A 20,735-nucleotide genomic window follows, 5' to 3' on the forward strand; every position below is an offset into this window, starting at 1 on the left:
TGATTTGAAGTATAAATATTTATTTAAATATTTATTTCTTTTGATTATTTAAATTTTATTAAATAGAGATAACTCTAATTTATACAAATATGTTCTGACCTCTCTATACTAAATCAAGTAGATAACTCTAATTTATACAAAACTTATTTCATCTAAAAAAAGACTCATATATTTTTCAAAAATATATTTTGTTTGAATAAATTAGAGTATAATTTATTATCTAAATATCTAGTGCAATATACCTCATATATTCTACCAAAACAGATTTATTCTTAAATTTATTAGTTTTTGTTTCTATCTTTGTGAACTTTAGCTAAAATTCCTCCCATAAATGAGTTTTATGTGGCTACTTTAAATTTTTGTATATCTTATCATTAGTTCATGATTGTCTCATATTGCATCGTATGTGCATTTGTTGCTTCCTATACATTCTGACTTTCAGAATATCCTTTTATATTTTGATAATTATGAGATGATATGCTAGAAATAAAAAAAGGAGTTATGTGTAGAACTTATAATGCTCTTGTTAGCCCCAATGACTTCATCCGAGAGGATGGAGCTCTATGAGAGAATAATATTAATGGTTATCTAGAAATAGATTAATACGATCTTACTTCATTTTTTATATTTTTTTTAACATATTTTCTAAAGTAGATGTTTATGTGTCCCTATATGCTATTTGAATATAAATGAAATGAATAAAATGTCAAATATTACATTTGAGTTAATGTTTTGTATTTATTTCTTGGTATGCTCTTATAATATTCTTTACTCTATTGTTATGAATGAACTAAAAGAAAATATCAAATGTGACTATACTCCTGAGCTTATAACTTGTATCTTGATACTGAGTAGTTTATATGTTGCTCATTGCTTACTTGTTAAGTATGCTTCTAATAAAATGATATATATATGACTCTTGTATCTATGCAATTCTTATGTTATATAATTTGTTATCTATACCTTGATTCTTATGTTATATAATTTATTATCTTTTAGTCATAGATATGTTAGTCATTTACCGAGCTTTATAGCTCATATATTGCTATATAAATTTTTTAAGTTAGTTTGTCACTCATCTTAATATTAGGTGTGGGCTGAGGTAATATAATGATAAAAGATTTTGGTAAATTTTTGGTGGCTTAACATGGTATTATTATAAAAGTACACTTTGCATATAATGTTATTAAAAAATCTAAATTGATGTGACTTGTAAAGAAGAAATAACCTCTTTTGTGGTTATTAATGATTTTTAAGTTGGTCTTGGGTTTATAGAGTTAATGAGTGAAGTAGTGAATGATTATAAATTATATATATTTTATAGATCCTAATGAGAATTTAATACTTTTGGTGTCATGATAAGTTCACTAAGAGTAAAAGAGACAATGACTCAGAATTTAATAATAAAAGAGTTAAGACATCTAGATTTGAAAAAATAAAGTCATAACAAAAACTCAATCATACATAAAATATATGAGAAATTATAAAACAAATTAGTGTTTTTGGATGATTATAAGCAAAACAGAAGCTCTTTTATTTTATGAAACAGAAGGCTATGTCATTGCATATATTTCATTCTTATCCAAAGCACATATAGAAGTACATCTCTTATTTTTTTTAATTTTATAAGGGCTATTTTGTAATGTTGGGACCTAAATGTAAATATTAAAATTTTGATATGATTTGTGAAAGATTCATATTAAGTTTAAAAAAATAGTGGACATGTGTCACTAGCTAACCTAAGATTGGTGTCACCTATGTTTGTTCCATGGATGACACATAAGCATCTTTTATGCATGCTTGCCACCTTGCAATCCTTATTTGCCAAATCTAATATATTAGAGGAGAAACTAAAGGTGGGAAACCTGCTGCAAATAATGTAGGATTGAGAAGGGAAGAGGAATTGAAGTAGAGGAAGAAGAAGCTTTGCTTTGGCTTAAGATTTTATATCAATTCAACAAATTTGGGACTCAAATTTTTCTAAAGCAAGTGTTCTAACCCCTTCCTACAGAATTTTGATCTTTGATTTCATCTTAATTCTAAAAATTTTGAAAGATTTTGGCTTCAAACATAATATTTATATCGTTTGGGTATAAAATAGTGAATTTGGAATTTTTCAGACCTTTTTGCCTTATTCTAGCCATAGTGCTTAGATTCTTGATTTTGAAAAAACCATATTTATCTGAAAATAAATTTATAGACTTTCTTTTACTATTAAAACTAATAAATTTGGAGTCTACTTGTCTATTCAAACTATTCTTTCAATTGGCCCTATGAAATCTGTAAAACACAGACTATTAGTTTTGACCTTTCAGTACTCTTGCTTATAACTCTATGTTGAAAACCCTGATTTATCAAAAACTAGATTTATAAATATTTTTGTGCATATCAGATTTATATAATTTGGAGCATAATTCCTATTGAATCATATGTTCGAATCAACTCTATGAATTCTGCAAAATAGAGATAATATTCTCTGACCTTAGGTTACTAAATTATTTATAACTCCTTGTTGGAAACTCTTATTCATACAAAATTTGATTTATCAAAAATTAATATGATATATTTTTCGAAAGACCCCATTTTTCGTAAATTGGAGCATAATTAGTTTTTCAAATAATTTATGCAATGTGCATCTCAAATTCTATTAAAATCGAGCTTTGATTGATTTTGCCTATTCTTGTTTCATCACTTTAGAAATTAATTTCAGCTAAAATCCTTGCTTCAATTGAGCTTTAAATTATTGCTTTGAATTTCTGTTCACTCTTATCCTTCAATTATTTATATACCTGAATCTATTATGTAAAGTTTATGTTTGTATCACACTGTTTTGTATAGGCATATACATTCCGTTATCCGCTTGTGTTTCTGATATATCCTAATTTTATTGTTCATAATACCCTTTTGTACTCTAATATTTGTGGGATAATATGAACCTTTGCTAGAAATGGTAAAGGGATTATTTGAAACTTTGCCAGAAATGGTAAAGGGTATGTGCCTAGAGCCCGCGATGCTTTAGATTAAGTTTGGTAGTCATTCAGAAACGGATGGACCATATTATGTTATGATTCCACTTCACCATCTATATGTTTGATATGATAAACAGAGCTTTGATTATATATTTTTATATATGCTTTGGATAATAATGAAATGTATGTAATGTCAAATGCGACATTTGAGCTTTTGATTTGTATTTGTTATTGATATATTCTGAAATATTTCATATACTATTGATATGTTTCGAAACTGCTATGAAATGTTTCATTTGCTATTGATATGCTCCGAAATGTTTCATCCGCTAATGATATTCTTTGAAATGTTTCATATGCCATTGATATGATCCGAAACATTTCATATGCCATTGATATACTTCAAAATGCTTTATATGTCATTGATATATTCTAAAATATTTCATCTGCTATTGATATGCTCCGAAATATTTCATCTGCCATTGATATACTCCGAAATATTTCATATGTCATTGATATGCTCCGAAACATTTCATATGTCATTGATATGCTCCAAAATGCTTCATATGCCATTGATATATTCTGAAACATTTTATACGTCATTGATATGTTCCAAAACATTTTATCCACCATTGATATGCTTTGAAATGTTTCATCTGCCTTTGATATGCTCCAAAATATTTCATATGCCTTTGATATGCTCCAAAACATTTCATATGCTATTGATATACTCTAAAATGCTTCATATATTATTAATATATTCTGAAACATTTCATATACCATTGATATGCTCCAAAACACTCCTTACTTCATTGATATACTCCAATTAGTCTTTACTCTCTTATTATGAACAAAACATGCTTCAAATGAAATGGCATTGTAATTCTACATTTGTTGAGTGGCTACCTATGAACTATTGTATTCCTGCCTTGTATTTGGTACCTTATTTGTTTGAAACTATCTTCTTTCGTCATAGATATGTTAGTCGTTTGCTGAGCTCTATTTGCTCACTCTGTTGCTATATAATTTTTTTAGGATAGCTTGTCGCTCACTTAAATATTTAAATTGGATCAAGGCTTTGGAAAGTTAGAAGATTTTGGGACAAATCTTTAGTGGATGATATGCTTTTATTGTATAAGTATACTTGGTGTCTAATTAAATGTTGATAGTAAATATGAGCTTATGAGTTTTGTAAAAGTTTAAAGAACCTTTCATGTTTATGATTTTATAGTGTTAAGTTTAATTTGTATAATGATATGAACATGTTGTAAATATTAGTTTTTGTGATTATATAGAATACCACACTTGTGGATTTATGAGGTGGTTATTATCTTGGTGAATTATGTTCAGATTTTATAATTTATTGAGTGTTATGGTATATGATTTTAAACTGCATAGGTTTTATAAACTGTGGAATTATAGATGCGAATGATTTGAATGTTTTATCAATATACTCAAATATGTGTTTGGATCCTGGGATGAAGTTTTGTTGAATTATAATATTGATAGGTTCACACCTCCTGAACGTGAAAATTTAGGGGGCATGATAGAGAGAAAAATTGGAGTCCCAAATGTATGGAATTGATGCAAAACCTAAACCCAAAGCAAAGCTTCTTCTTCCTTTACTTCAATTTTTCTTCACTTCTCTTCCCAATCCTACGTTGGATGCAATAAGTTTCCCTCCTTTAGTTTCTCATCTAATACATTAGATTTGACAAATATAAGGATTGCAAAGTGGCAAGCATGCATAAAAGAGGCTTATGTGTCATCCATAGAACAAACATAGGTGATACCAACCTTATGTTAGCTAGTGAAGCATGTCCACCATTTTATTTTTAACTTAATATGAATCTTTTACAAATCATATCAAATTTTTAATATTTATATTTAGGTCCCAACAATACAAATAAGCCCTTATAAAATTTTCAACAATAAGGGATGTTGCACTCTCGAAACATATTAATGACATATGAAATATTTCAAAGCATATTAAGGGAATATGAAATGTTTCGAAGTATATTAGTGATATATAAGATATTTCATATCATATCAATGGTGTATCAAAAGTTTCGGAGTATATCAATAGCATACGAAACATTTTGGAGTATATCAATGGCATATTCAGAATATATCAATAGCATAAGAAGAATTTCGGAGTATATCAATAGCAAAAGAAGCATTTCGGAACATACTAATGGAATATGAAATATTTCAGAACATATCAATGACATATGAAATATTTTGGATCAGATCAATGATGTATAAAATGTTTCAGAAGCATAAGAAATATTTCAAAATATATCAAAGAACAAATATGAAATAGAAGCTCAAACGTCACATGTGTCGTTGCATATATTTCATTCTTATCTAAAGCACATCTCTTATTTTGAAAATTTTATAAGGGCTTATTTGTAATGTTGGGACCTAAATGTAAATATTAGCAATTTGATATAATTTATGAAATATTCATATTAAGTTAAAAAAAAAATGGTGGACATGTGTCACTAGCTAACCTAAGGTTGGTGCCACTTATGTTTATTCTATGGATGACACATAAGCCTCTTTTATGTATGCTTGCCACCTTTCAATCCTTATATTAGTCAAATCTAATGCATTAGAGGAGAAACTAAAGGAGGGAAACCTACTGCAAATAACATAGGATTGAGAAGAGAAGGGAACAAGAATTGAAGTAGAGGAAGAAGAAACTTTGCTTTGGCTTGAGGTTTTACATCAATTCCACATATTTGAGACTTAAATTTTTCTAAGGCAAACATTCTAACCCCTTCCTATAGAATTTTGATCTCTGATTTCATCTTAATTCTAAAAATTTTGTAAGATTTTGGTTTCAAACATTATATTTCTATCGTTTGGGTATAAAATAGTGAATCTAGAATTTTTCAAGCTTTGACATTTTTGCCTTATTCTAACCATAACTTTATGCTTCGATTCTTGATTTTAGAAAACTAAATTTATCTGAAAATAAACTCACATCATTTTCTTTTACTACAAAGACTAATAAATTTGGAGTTTACTTGCCTACTCAAACTATTATTTTAACTCACCATATGAAATTTGTAAAACAAAGACTATCAATTTTGACCTTTCAGTACTCTCTTGCTTATAACTCTTTGTTGAAAACGCTAATTTATGCAAAACATAATTTATCAAAAACTAGACTCATAAATATTTTTTTGTGCATATCAGATTTATATGATTTGGAGCATAATTCCTATTGAATTATATGTTCTAATCAACTCTATGAATTCTACAAAATAGAGATAATATTCTCTAACCTTTAGTTACTAAATTATTTATAACTCCTTGTTGAAAACTCTTATTCATACAAAATTTAATTTATTAAAAATTAATTTGATATATCTTTCGAAAGATCCAATTTTGTGCAAATTAGAGCATAATTGGTTATCCAAATAATTCATGTAATGTTCCTCTTGTTAGAATCGAACTTTGATTGATTTTGCCAATTCTTGTTTCATCACTTTAGAAATTAATTTCAGCTAAAATCCTTACTTTAGTTGAGCTTTACATTATTGCTTTGAATTCTTGTTTATTCTTGTCCTACAATTATTTGTATACGTGAATCTATTATGTAAAGTTCATGTTTGTATCATATTGTTTTGTATAAGCACATGCATTCCGTTGTTATGCTTGTGTTTCCGATATATCCTAATTTTATTGTTCATAATACCCTTTTATACTTTGGTATTTATGGGATAATATAATTTTTTTCTAAAAATGGTAAAGGAATTATTTGAACCTTTGCTAGAAATGGTAAAGGGTATGTGCTTAGGGCCGAGGATGCTCTAGATTAAGTTTGGTGGCCATTCAGAAACAGATGGACCATATTATGTTATGATACCACTTCACCATTTGTATGTTTGATATGATATCTAGAGCTTTAATTATATATTTCTATGTGTGCTTTGGATAAGAATGAAATGTATGCAATGTCAAATGTGACATTTGAGCTTTTATTTTGTATTTGTTATTGAGATGCTACGAAATATTTCATATGTTATTGATATGTTTCGAAACATTTCATACACTATTGATATGCTCTAAAATGTTTCATCTGTTACTGATATGCTCCGAAATATTTTATCCGCTAATGATATGCTCCGAAACATTTTATATATCTTTGATATGCTCCGAAACATTTCATATGCTATTGATATACTCCTTTGCTTCATATGCCATTGATATATTCTGAAACATTTCATATGTCATTGATATGTTCTGAAATGTTTCATCCGTTATTGATATGCTCCGAAATGTTTCATCCGCTATTGATATGCTCCAAAATATTTCATAAGTCATTGATATGCTCCGAAACATTTTATATATCATTAATATACTCTAAAATACTTCATATGTCATTGATATATTGCAAAACATTTCATACGCTATTAATATGTTCCAAAACATTTTATCCACCATTGATATGCTCCGAAATATTTTATCCGTCATTGATATGCTCCAAAATATTTCATATGCCATTGATATGCTCTGAAACATTTCATATGCCATTGATATACTCCAAAATGCTTCATATGCTATTGATATGTTCCGAAACATTTCATATACCCTTGATATGCTCCGAAACACTCCTTACTTCATTGATAAGCTCTAATTAGTCTTTGTTGGGAAATCTTGGGGGCGACATCACATGCACAGTGAAAGAACAAGAAAAATAAAATCTCCAATTTCCCAAAAAGATGTTCGTCGTCGTGCGAAGATTGGTGTGTAAAAATTCATGAAACAAACTACGTACAGAATATATTGTGTTGCCTAGGGAGATCATATATCCCTATTTTCTTACAGATCTCTAGGAGAGGGTGAATGAGGTCAAGCGTCCTCCTCTCTAGTGGTGATATACATAGTAGGGCTACGATGATACTCCTCAAAACTCTAGGCCTACTCCGAGGTGGAGAGGGAAGGAGAATAGGAGAGGCAAGCAAATGCTCTAGCCTATGAACCACTGAATCCCTCCTATTTATAGAGGTCCCTTATCAAACCCTAATGGATCCTCCCCAAGTGGGTATTGGATCTGCATCCAATTACCCAAGCCTTTTAGATTAGTGGATCTCTATCCAATAATCTCTCAAATGCTCTTATTGGATCTCGTCCATGGGATCCAATAATTCAGGGGCTTATTGGGTATCCAATAAGATAGGGGCTTCGGCGGATATCTCATATCCGAACCTCTACTCATCGCGATGCCTACCATATGCATGTGACCCTCTAGGCCCAATATCGAGCTGGCCATGAGTTATACCTGTCAGAACTCCTTCAAACTTAGTGAATTATTATCTCTATAATAATTCACTTGACTCATCGACTACGGATGTACTAGGCCACTATATCATAATCCCCAAACAATACAGGGGAATCCAATTCATTGGACATATCTGTCCTCAGTTACCATATATCTATAGTCCCTCATCCATCTAATATCCCAGAGACCGTATATCGGGTATGATGCTGTTAGACCCATACGGTTTCTTCTCGAGTCTCTCTCTAATCGGATTCTCCCAGAGAACTCTTTCTCTCTCAATCCGAATGACCCTGGTCAGGGATTTGTCTGAGCAAGAACACATGGGATATTCTTCTCATGATGTCGAGAGTAGATGATCCTCTATCAACACTCAATAGCCCTCGTAAGGTCGACTACCACTCCCAATGACCAGTTGTATTAGATCTGGGATATCCAAACCTATAAGTTTGGTATCAAAGAGTGGAGCACTCATACAGGACATCCTTGGTGTCTCAAGTCTAAGGACCAAATACACCACTAGGACTACGGAATTGTTGTATGACAATAAGGTATCATCAACCATCTAGCATTCCGTAAGCGGATCAATCAGTGAACTCATTCTCCAATGAGCACCTGTACTGTATCCCTAGTGTCTCTACATGAGCAGCTATGAGACCAGCTGCATCTATCATATGGACGGGTATACAACATACCAGTCTGTCCGGTTATCACGATGTCCCTCTCGAGTAACCTATGACCGAGATTATTTAGGATCTGTATTTAAAGGTGAATCGATCTCATTATCGTAATCTTATCACGATCCAATTCCCATTTCACAGATCCAAGAACATCACAATATATACATGCATATATGCAATAGTTAATATAAAGTGATAAATACCATAATATAATAAGCAAAAAGATTCTGTGTCAAGTCACACGTGCCATCACGCACGTGATTGGCTTGTTGGGCACCTACGACTAGCAATCTTTACTCTCTTATTATGAACAAAATATGCTTCGAATGAAATAACATTATAATTCTGCGTTCGTTGAGTGGCTACCTATGAACTCTTATATTCCTGCCTTTTATTTGGTACCTTATTTATTTGAAACTATCCTCTTTCGTTATGGATATGTTAGTCGATTGCTGAGCTCTATATGCTCGCTCTATTGCTATATAAATTTTTCAGGATAGCTTGTCGCTTACTAAAATATTTAAATTGGGTTGAGGCTGTGAAAAGTTAGAAGATTTTGGGATAAACCTTTAGTGGATGATATGTTTTTATTGTATAAATATACTTAGTGTCTAATGAAATGTTGATGGTAAATATGAGCTTATGAGTTTTGTAAATGTTTAAAGGATCTTTCATGTTTAGGATTTTGTAGTATTAAGTTTAATTTGTGTAATGATATGAACATGTGATAAATATTAGTTTTTGTGATTATATAGAATACCACACTTGTGGATTTATGAGGTGGTTATTGTCTTGGTGAGTTAGGTTTAGATTTTATAATTTATTGAGTGTTATGGTATATGATTTTAAACTGCATAGATTTTATGAATTGTGGAATTATATATGCGAATGATTTGAATGTTTTATCAATATCCTCAAATATGTGTTTGGATCCTGTGATGAATTGTTGTTGAATTATAATAATGATAGGTTCATGCTTCCTAAACGTGAAAATTTGGGAGGCGTGATGGAGGGAAAAATTTGAGTCCAAAATGTGTGGAATTAATGCAAAACCTAAAGCCAAAGCAAAGCTTCTTCTTCCTCTACTTCAATTCCTCTTCCCTTCTCTTCTTAATCCTACATTGGATGCACCAGGTTTCCCTCCTTTAGTTTCTCCTCTAATGTATTAGATTTGGCTAATATAATGATTGCAATGTGGTAAGCATGCATGAAAGAGGCTTATGTGTCATCTATAGAACAAACATAGATGACACCAATCTTAGGTTAGCTAGTGACACATGTCGACCAATTTTTTTAACTTCATATGAATCTTTCACAAATCATATCAAATTTTTGATATTTATATTTATGTCCTAACATTATAAATAAGCCCTTATAAAATTTTTAAAAATGAGGGATGTTACACTCTCGGAGTATACTAATGGTATATGAAATATTTCAGAGCATATCAAGGGCATATGAAATGTTTCGAAGTATATCAATGATATATAAAATATTTCAGAGCATATCAATGGTGTATAAAATGTTTTGGTGTATATCAATAGTATATGAAATATTTCAGAGCATATCAAGGGCATATTCAAAATATATCAATGGCATAGGAAGTATTTCAGAGTATATCAATAGCATAAGAAGTATTTCGGAGCATATAAATGGAATATGAAATATTTCAGAACATATAAATGACATATGAAATATTTCGGAGCATATCAATGATGTATAAAATTTTTCAAAAGAATAAGAAATATTTCGGAATATATCAAAGAACAAATACAAAACAGAAGCTCAAACATCACATGTGTTATTGCATATATTTCATTCTTATCTAAAGCACATATAGAAGCACATATCTCATTTTTAAAAATTTTATAAGGGTTTATTTGTAATATTAGGGCCTAAATGTAAATATTAAAAATTTGATGTGATTTGTGAAAGGTTCATATTAAGTAAAAAAGAGATGGACATGTATCACTAACTAACCTAAGGTTGTGCCAGCTATGTTTGTTCTATGGATGACAAATAAGCCTCTTTCATGCATACTTGTCACCTTGTAATCCTTATATTAGCCAAATCTAATGTATTAGAGGAGAAACTAAAGGATAAAAATTTGCTGCATCCAACATAGGATTGAGAAGAGAAGGGAAGATGAATTGAAGTAGAGGAAGAAGAAGCTTTGCTTTAGTTTGAGGTTTTATATCAATTTCATACATTTGAGACTCAAAATTTTCTAAGGCAAGTGTTCTAACCTCTTCTTACAGAATTTATATCTTTGATTTCCTCTTAATTCTAAAAATTTTGGACGATTTTGACTTCATACATGATATTTTTATCATTTGGGTATAAAATAGTGAATCTGAAAATTTTCGAGCTTTGACCTTTCTGCATTGTTCTAGCCATAACTTTCTACATAGATTTTTAATTTTAGAAAAACCAAATTTATTTGAAAAAAACTTATAGCTCTTTTTTTTACTACCAAGATTTATAAATTTGGAGTCTATTTACCTACCAAACTGTTATTTCAACTAACCCTATAAAATCTATAAAATAGAGACTATTGTTTTTGATCTTTTAGTACTCTCTTGCTTATAACTCTTTGTTAAAAACTATGATTTATACAAAATATGATTTATAAAAAATAATACTCATAAATATTTATGTACATATTAGATTTGTATGATTTGGAGTATAAATTCCTATTGAATCATCTATTCTAATCAACTCTATGAATTCTGCAAAACAAAGATAATGTTCTCAGACCTTTGGTTATTAAATTATTTATAGCTACTTGTTGGAAACTTTTATTCATACAAAATTTGATTTATCAAAAACAAGATTGATATATCTTTTGAAAGACCAAAATTGGAGCTTAAATGGTTATCCAAATAATTCATGCAATGTGCCTCTCAAATTCTGTCAAAATCGAGCTTTGATTGATTTTACCTATTTTTGTTTCATCACTTTGAAAATTAATTTCAACTAAATTCCTTACTTTAGTTGAGCTTCACATTATTACTTTAAATTATTGTATACTCTTTGCTAGTCATAGGTGCCCTACAAGTCAATCACATGAGTGATGACACATGTGATTTGACACACAGTTTTTTTTCTTATTATATTTTGGTATTTATCACTTTATATTGCTTGTTACATATATATATATATATATATATATATATATATATATATATATATATATATATATATATATATATATATATATATATATATATATATATATATATATATATATATATATATATATATATATATTGTGATGTCCTTGGATCTATGCAATGAGAATCGGATCGTGATGAGATCACGATAATGAGACCGATTTGTTGAATCTCATATTTTGATGATGAAACCAATTGATAAGTGTTTACGATTTAATCTGTGTTTTGAGTGACGTAGGATGCTTCGATCAGGGAGAGACAATTAAAGCAGAGAGAATCATGTTGGGCTAGAGAAAAACATGTCAAAAGATTGGATGTCGAGCCGAAGGATCGGTCGACGTATCAACAGAAGGCTTTAGGCCATGGATTCGGGCATTGGACCAAGAAGAGCGGATATTACACCAAGGATATTGGAGTTGTGGAGGTCAACTGGCCGATTGGGCAATAGGCCGCAAGAGAGGACGATGCGCTAATGAATCGAATAAAGCATCGATGGACCAATAACATGTCGGACGACATAATTCATGCTTAGTAATAATTGTCTAAATCGAAGTACGTTTTTATATGTGCAGGATTAACTACGATAGCAAGGCATAAAGCAAAATAAAGTCCCAGAGTCAAGAACGCGATTTCGTTGGGAGTTCGAGAGTTCGTCGGAAGTTCGGACGTTCATCAGAAGTTCTATCGGAACCAAACGAGAAGTCTAGGAGCTTGCCAAAGATATGAAGGTAGTAGCCTTAAGGTTGAAGGCTACATAGACTCAAGTTTTCAGTCTGATGTCAATGATAGCAAGTCGAATTTAGGGTATGTGTACACCTTGAATAGAGGAGCGGTGTGCTGGAAGAGTTCCAAGCAAGATACTACTGCTGACTCAACCACATAGGTGGAGTACATTACTGCATCAGATGCAGCAAAGGAGGGAGTCTGGTTGAAGAAGTTCATCACAGATTTGGGAGTCGTGTAGGTAGCGAGGAGCCGATCTCCTTATATTGCGATAACAACGAGGCGATTACTCAAGCGAAGGAACCTAGGTCTCATCAGAAATCTAAGCATGTTCTGAGGAGGTTCCACCTTATCAGAGAGATCGTAACCTGAGGAGATGTAGTAGTGGAAAGAGTTTCATCCGAAGATAGCATTGCAGATCCACTGACAAAGCCGTTATCTCATATTGTCTTTGAGTGTCACAGGGGTCTGATGGGGATCAGACACATAGGTGATTGGCTTTAGGTCAAGTGGGAGATTGCTAGTCATAGGTGCCCAACAAGCCAATCACGTGAGTGATGGCACATGTGACTTGATACAAAATCTTTTTGCTTATTATAATTTGACATATATATCACTTTATAACTATTGCATATATATATATATATATATATATATATATATATATATATATATATATATATATATATATATATATATATATATATATATATATATATATATTGTGATGTCCTTGGATTTGTGCAATGAGAATCGGATCATGATGAGATCACGAAAATGAGATCGATTCACCTTTAAACACATATCCTAAATAATCTTGGTCATAGGTTACTCGAGAGGGACATCGTGATAACCGGACAGACAAGTGTGCTGTATACCCGTCCATATGATGGATGTAGCTGGTCTCATAGCTGCTCGTGTAGGGACACTAGGGATACAGTACAGGTGCTCATTGGAGAATGAGTTCATTGATTGATCCGCTTACGGAATGCTGGATGGTTGATGATGCCTTATTATCAGACAGCGATTTCGTAGTCCTAGTGGTATATTTGGTCCTTAGACTTGAGACACCGAAGATGTCCTGTATGAGTGCTCCACTCTTTGATACCAGACGTATAGGTTTGGTTGTCCCAGATCTAGTACAACTAGTCATTGGGAGTGGTAGTCGACCTTACGAGGGCTATTGAGTGTCGATAGAGGATCATCCACTCTCGACGTTATGAGAGGAATATCCCATGTGTTCTTGCTCAGACAAATCCCTAGCCAAGGTCATTCGGGTTGAGAGAGAAAGAGTTCTCTAGGAGAATCCGATTAGAGCGAGACTCGAGTAGAAATCGTATGGGTCTGACAGTACCATGCTCAATATACGGTCTTTGGAATATTAAATGGATGAGGGACTATAGGTACATGGTAACTGAGGACAGATAGGTCCAATGGATTGGATTCCCCTGTATCGTTTGGGGACTACGGCGTAGTGGCCTAGTACATTCGTAGTCGATGAGTCAAGTGAATTATTACAAAGATAATAATTCACTGAGTTAGAAGGAATTCTGACAAGTATGACTCACGGCCAGCTCGATATTGGGCCTAGAGGGTCACACACATATGGTAGGCATTGCGATGAATAGAGGTTCGGATATGAGATATCCAACGGAGCCCTTATCTTATTGGATATCCAATAAGCCCCCTGAATTATTGGATCCCATGGACGAGATCCAATAAGAGCCCATGAGAGATTATTGGATAGAGATCCACTAATCTAAAAGACTTGGGTTATTGGATGCAGATCCAATACCCACTAGGCAAGGATCCATTAGGGTTTGATAGGGGACCTCTATAAATAGGAGGGATTCAGAGCCTCATAGGTTAGAGCCTTTGCTTGCCTCTCCTATTCTCCTTCCTCTCTCCACCTTAGAGCAGGCCTGGAGTTTTTAAGGAGCGTCGTCACAGCCCTATTGTGTGGATCACCGCTAGAGAGGAGGATGCTTGACCTCCTTCATCCTCTCCTAAGGATCTGCAAGGAAATAGGGATATACGATCTCTCTAGGTAACACAATCTATTCTATACGTAGTTTTTCAGTTTTGCGGATTTTGCGCACCAATCTTCGCACGACCATGAACATCTCTTTGGGAATCGGGGATTTTGTTTTCTTATTCTTCCGCTGCGCATGGGATGTCGCCCCCAAAGATTTTCCTAATAGTGGTATCAGAGTCAGGTTGTTCGTGCGATAGATTAGTTCTAAACTGCATGTGTTGTGTTTTGGAGAAGCTTTTGACGTCAAAATCGTTGACGCAAAAGCGGAAAAGGGCAGCAACTGTTGCTGCCCTCGCTGCCATCTGCGTGCAAGCAAGCAGCCTGCAGCAGCAGCCGCTACTCTCGCGTGGTTATGCGCCGCAGGGCAGCGGCGCCTGTGGCCGCTGCTCCCACGGGCAAAAACCCAGCAGGGGCGGTCGCCTGGCGAGGCAACACCACCTGCGGGTGCTGCCCCACGGGCAGAACCGCCCGCGGAGGGGACGACGCCCATAGGGGCATCCGCCCGTAGAGGCAGCGGCGCCCGCGGGGGTGCCCAACTGCAGGGGCAGCGCCGCCAGCGGGCGTGCCGCCTGCAGGCGAGGGTAGCGACTCCGCCCTCCGCCGTACAGCTCGTCGCCGGCAGGGTGGCGGAGGCGGCGGCAGCAACAACAACAGGGGAGGTTGAGGGCATTAGGGTTTTTTGGGCAAAAGACAGTTTTGCCTCTCGGAATTTGAGAAATTTTAATTTTTGTCTTTTGTCTAAATTATGAAAATACCCCTAAGAATTAAGAAATTCCCTATATGTCCCTAATTTTATAAAATACTAATTAATTAAAAGGTTTAGTTGATTATTATTTTTATTATTATCTAGTAGTCCTATATGATGATGATAATTTATATATGTGATGTATGATGTGTGGACGGTTGATCATGGACGGTGTGATGTGTATAATTATGATTATTATTATTGGGGTATGCAAGCCTCCATTATATTTCTCGTTTATTGTCGGGCCTGTATGTGATTGGTTACTTAGATTCAGACTTCATCGATTGTGTTGATTCTCGTAAATCAATATCATGATATATTTTTATGATAGCTGGTGGAACTATTTCTTGGAGAAACATCAAGCAAACCTTAACTGCTACTTCTACCATAAAAGTTGAGTTTGTCTCCTACTTTGAGGCTACTTCACATGGTGTATGGCTTAAGAGTTTTATTTTTGGACTTAAACTTATGGATTCTATTTCTAGGCCATTAAGAATTTTGTATGATAATTCAACTACTGTCTTTATGGATAAAAATAATAAAAGTCAAAGTCAAAGTAAACACATCGACCTTAAGTATTTAGCCATAAGAGAATGTGTAAAAGGAAAGAAAGTGGTCATTGAGTATATTAACACTGAATTGATGATCGCTGATCGTTTGACTAAAGGCATGCCATCTCTGAAATTCAAGAATCATGTAGAGAAAATAGGACTTGGTTCCATTTTGTAATTATATTGAAACTCTTATATATATTATGATATTTTCTCATTCATGTGTACATTAGTTTGAGAAAATATATTTGTATTACACTAAAAATAAATATAAGGTTTATTCATTAAGCAAAATTACCATACTAAGATTAATTCTTAAGAAACTAAATACATCATGATACATGGATGATAATACTCGCTCTTAAAGGACTTATCGATATGATTCATATATTTATTTATTAAAAAAATTATTTAATAAAGATTAATTCAAATTAGTAAACTAAACATGTGGACCAAGTAGGAGAATGTAATCGCTCTCATTAAGTTCAACATTCATTATCATTAATTTCTTCATTTATTATTATTTAAATATTTTAATTTTTTTATTTATTATAAATATAACTGTTATTATTAAATATTTTATTTATTATTATTAAAATTCTTCATTATATTTCAAACGTTACAAATTTAAATTAATTCTTGAACGTTACGAAGTTGGTGATAATAAATATTCTTGATGGGAGAACGTCTATATAAATGATAGTTTTGGTTCTTGGGCTCTATCTCTCTCTTAAGTCTAAAGGATTTCCTACACCATTTAAAGCGAGAGTTTTAAGTCGAGAAGTACGAAAATACAAAGATAAACCATTGTTGAAATTCTTGACAATAATGGTTGGAGGTATGTAATTTTCGTTTCCATATTAGTTTTCTTGTATTTCTATTATAGTGGTTTAAAAACATATTTTGATATTAAATTCTTTCGGCCTTGTCCTCCCCTTTGACTTCGTTATTCTCTTAGACAATCTACCTAATGATGACGTTGGAGGCAATCCTCATCTCTTGCACTATCCCATTTCTTCTGCTTTACTATTATCTCTTTCGACTTTCGCTATTCTCTCGGATGGCCTACCAAACCATGTTGTCAGTGGTGATCATCATTTCATGTGCTGTCTCATTTCTCTTATTTCACTGTCTTATCCAATGCTTTTGGCTTCATGTAAGGTCGGTGGTTATTTACTGATAGTGAGGATCGAAATTATCATTTTTATACGTAACAATACATATGGTAGGAGAAGTAGTGTTAAAAGCTTTACTTTTATAAATATAGAAATATCAATATAATTTTTTAAAGTGTAAAGATCAAAATTCTAAACATAACTAACTGCATGCGATAATATTTTCCATATCTAATTACCCCTACCTTTAGTCATGCCTACCTCTCACTCTCCTCAACTGTAATCACACTCCTTATCTTTCATAGTATTCCTCTCCTCCACGATTACTATCTGTTCATCTACAACCTCCTTTTTTTTTTTTTTTTTTTTCTCAGTTAATCTCACAATCTCACCTCCCCCTCTCCTCAGCCATCGCCTCCTTCACCTTCAGTTGCCTTCCATATTTTGCATTGATAAATGAGTGTGATTATTCTTGTTTATAGAATTAACTAAAGCTTCCCAAATAGAATTTTAAAAGTCCATAAAGTACCAAAAAAATAGAAACGTTGTTACACTTGTGCTGAAAGTTTGTGATGCAATAGACACCTATTCAGAATATTCGTTGTTACACTTATTCAGAATAGGTGTCCATTGCACCTCAAACTCTCGTCATAGATGGGTAACAACATTTCAATAAATTTTATGGATTTCCTAAGTTTTCTAGTACATTTTCAAGTTCATTCTATAAACAAGTATAACCACACTGATTTTAATGTAATTCTAGAATACTTGTCTATTGCATCTCAAATTTTCATAACAGATTGGCAACAATATCTTAATAGTGTATCTATCATTTTTTTTCTATCATTTTTAATTTTAGGGACCTTTTAAGGCTAGAATGACATGTTTTAATGTTGATTCTTTGAATAAGTGTTCTTCTATCATTTTTAACGTTGGAATACTTATCCATTGGACCTCAAGCTTTCACCAAAAATGGACAACTCAATAATGAATTAATAGAATTTAATAGTTCTAATTATTTTATAATTTTTAAAACCAATTTGACATGTTTATATGTTGATTTTACAAACCAGTTTAGCTACGTAAATTCATTAGTGTAACTGCTAGAATAATATTCATTTCATCTCAGACTTTCACCAAATATGGACACTAGTATCTACATAATGAATCAATATATATTTCTAATTTTTGTTAATTTTAGGGATTTTCTAAGTCTAATTTTAGATTGTTTCATATTGATTCTAAAAATAAATGTAACCATGTTCATTTATTAGTTCGTTTATTTGTGTAATAACAAAAATAGTGTACATTATATATTAGACTTTTACCAAATATGAGAAATAATATTTCAATAATGAATAAATATTTTTTAATTTAAATTTTTGTAAAAATATCAATCTAGCATATTTTTTAAGGTAAAGTGACAAGGGCGAGCATGACGGAAGGCATAGGCGGCAAGAAGTAGCGGTCAAACAAAGGAAAAAATTAACAATGAAGGAGAGGGAGAATGAGTATAACATGAAATGAGCTCATGTGGAAAGAGCGACAATAGTAAAGGAGAGATGAGAGTGACAAAAAATTGAGAGGGAACTAGTAACGAGGAGAAGAAAGAAGGAAAGGATTATGGTGTTAGTAAACTAGTTAGATGAACTGGTTTGATTAGTTTCATAATTAAATCCTCTAAACTAAATAATAAACCTGGCTTATCATCATATTTGCCCACACAGTATTTGATGATATTTACTTTTTCTTATCCTCACTCGATATAAATAAACTAAGGGATAAATATTCAATAGGCAAAGTAAATTAGGTCAACATGGAGCGATAAAAACTAATTGACACATACATGAGACATTAGGTTTTGATCACGTCTATCGATGTAACAAAAATTTGATGACACAAGCTCATGTTTGATACAAAATCAATTAAATTCGTAATTCATTAGAATTAAGATCGTTGAATTATTAAGTTTAACATTAACAATAAAATATCTATCGAATTTAAATGATCATATTGTGAGTTGATGATCATAACATGCCGTACTAATAAGAATATTATCCGTTTATAAATGTTACTTAAAATAATAATATCAACACAGCTACAAAATTAATATTTTCTTTCCATGGATAAAAAAAATTGTGTCCCGTTATATTAGTAAGACTGTTATCAGTTTAAAATATTTCTTTAAAATTATAAGATTTTTTAGAGATAAATCCGAAGGAAATTATAACATAATAGAAATTTGACGGTAATTAGGTGTATATAACGGTGTGATTTGAATGCTATTACATATTGGTCAGTTGAATATAACGATATAATTTCATGCTATTATACATTGACATTAAAGGAGATGAAGGGGATGTTAGGCATTACTAGAGTTTAATGGTTTGGAAGAGATAAGACAGGTTAAAATGTTATTTGTTTGAGGGTTTAGGCTATCATCGGAGAGGAAAAACCCAAGAAAAAATAAAAAAACTCAAACTAAAATACTCTATAGGTAGAGCCACTCAAGATAGGAGAAATGCTTGTCGGGTTTTCTCAATTGAGAGTAAACAAGATTGGAGCGGGTTCCATAGAAACTGTAGCATAGGAATAAGGGTTAAAGTTTTGATACAAAGCAAGATAGCCAACGTTGGAGAGGAAGTAGAAAAGCTGACAAAGGGGTTCAATTTATGACTGAGGTGAACAAATAATTTGTCTACAGAATGGATATTTGAGAGAGTGGAGGAAGTTAGGAGAACCAAGAGATGAGAGAAAGAAGAGTTAATTGGATTTAATTTTAATGAAGAGAAGTCTATTTGATAGCCATTCTAATAGTAATTAATGAGGTCAGACTAATCAATGGGATGTCTTCCACCGATCCAACATAATAGCGAGAAAGATGGGTGATAATATTTTAAGAGATGGGGGGTGACTAATCAGGACAAACATACAAGGTAGGTATTTTCCCAAGCAATCACCCTTCTTAATATAACCATGTTCATTTTTTAATGTATCAATAAAAATGAAGTCCATTATACTATAGACTTTACCCAAATATGAGATACAACATTTCAAAGGTGAATCAATATTTTTTCAAAGTTTGCTAATTTTAGGATTTTCTAAGTTTAATCTAGCATATTTTTTAGATAAAGCAACATGGGTGAGTATAGAAGGCATATAGGGCGATGAGAGATAGTACTAAAAGAAAGGGAGAGACTAAGTGTGGCTAAAGACAGAGAGAATAACAAAATAGTGTACAAGAAGAAATGAATATATCCAAAAATTAAGAAGCTATTAATGATGAGGAGAATGATATAAGAGCATGATGGAAATAGAAGGCGAAAAGACTAGTGATATCAATATAGGAGAGAAAGTAGTAGAGGAAGGAGGAGATACCATGTGAGGCATATTTGGTTTGGATAAACTCCACAATTAAACCATCTAAACTATGTAATAAAAGTCAAGGACAAGA

The sequence above is a fragment of the Musa acuminata genome, chromosome BXJ2-1 (assembly GCF_036884655.1).
Source record: "Musa acuminata AAA Group cultivar baxijiao chromosome BXJ2-1, Cavendish_Baxijiao_AAA, whole genome shotgun sequence".
NCBI classification, from domain to species: Eukaryota; Viridiplantae; Streptophyta; class Magnoliopsida; order Zingiberales; family Musaceae; genus Musa; species Musa acuminata.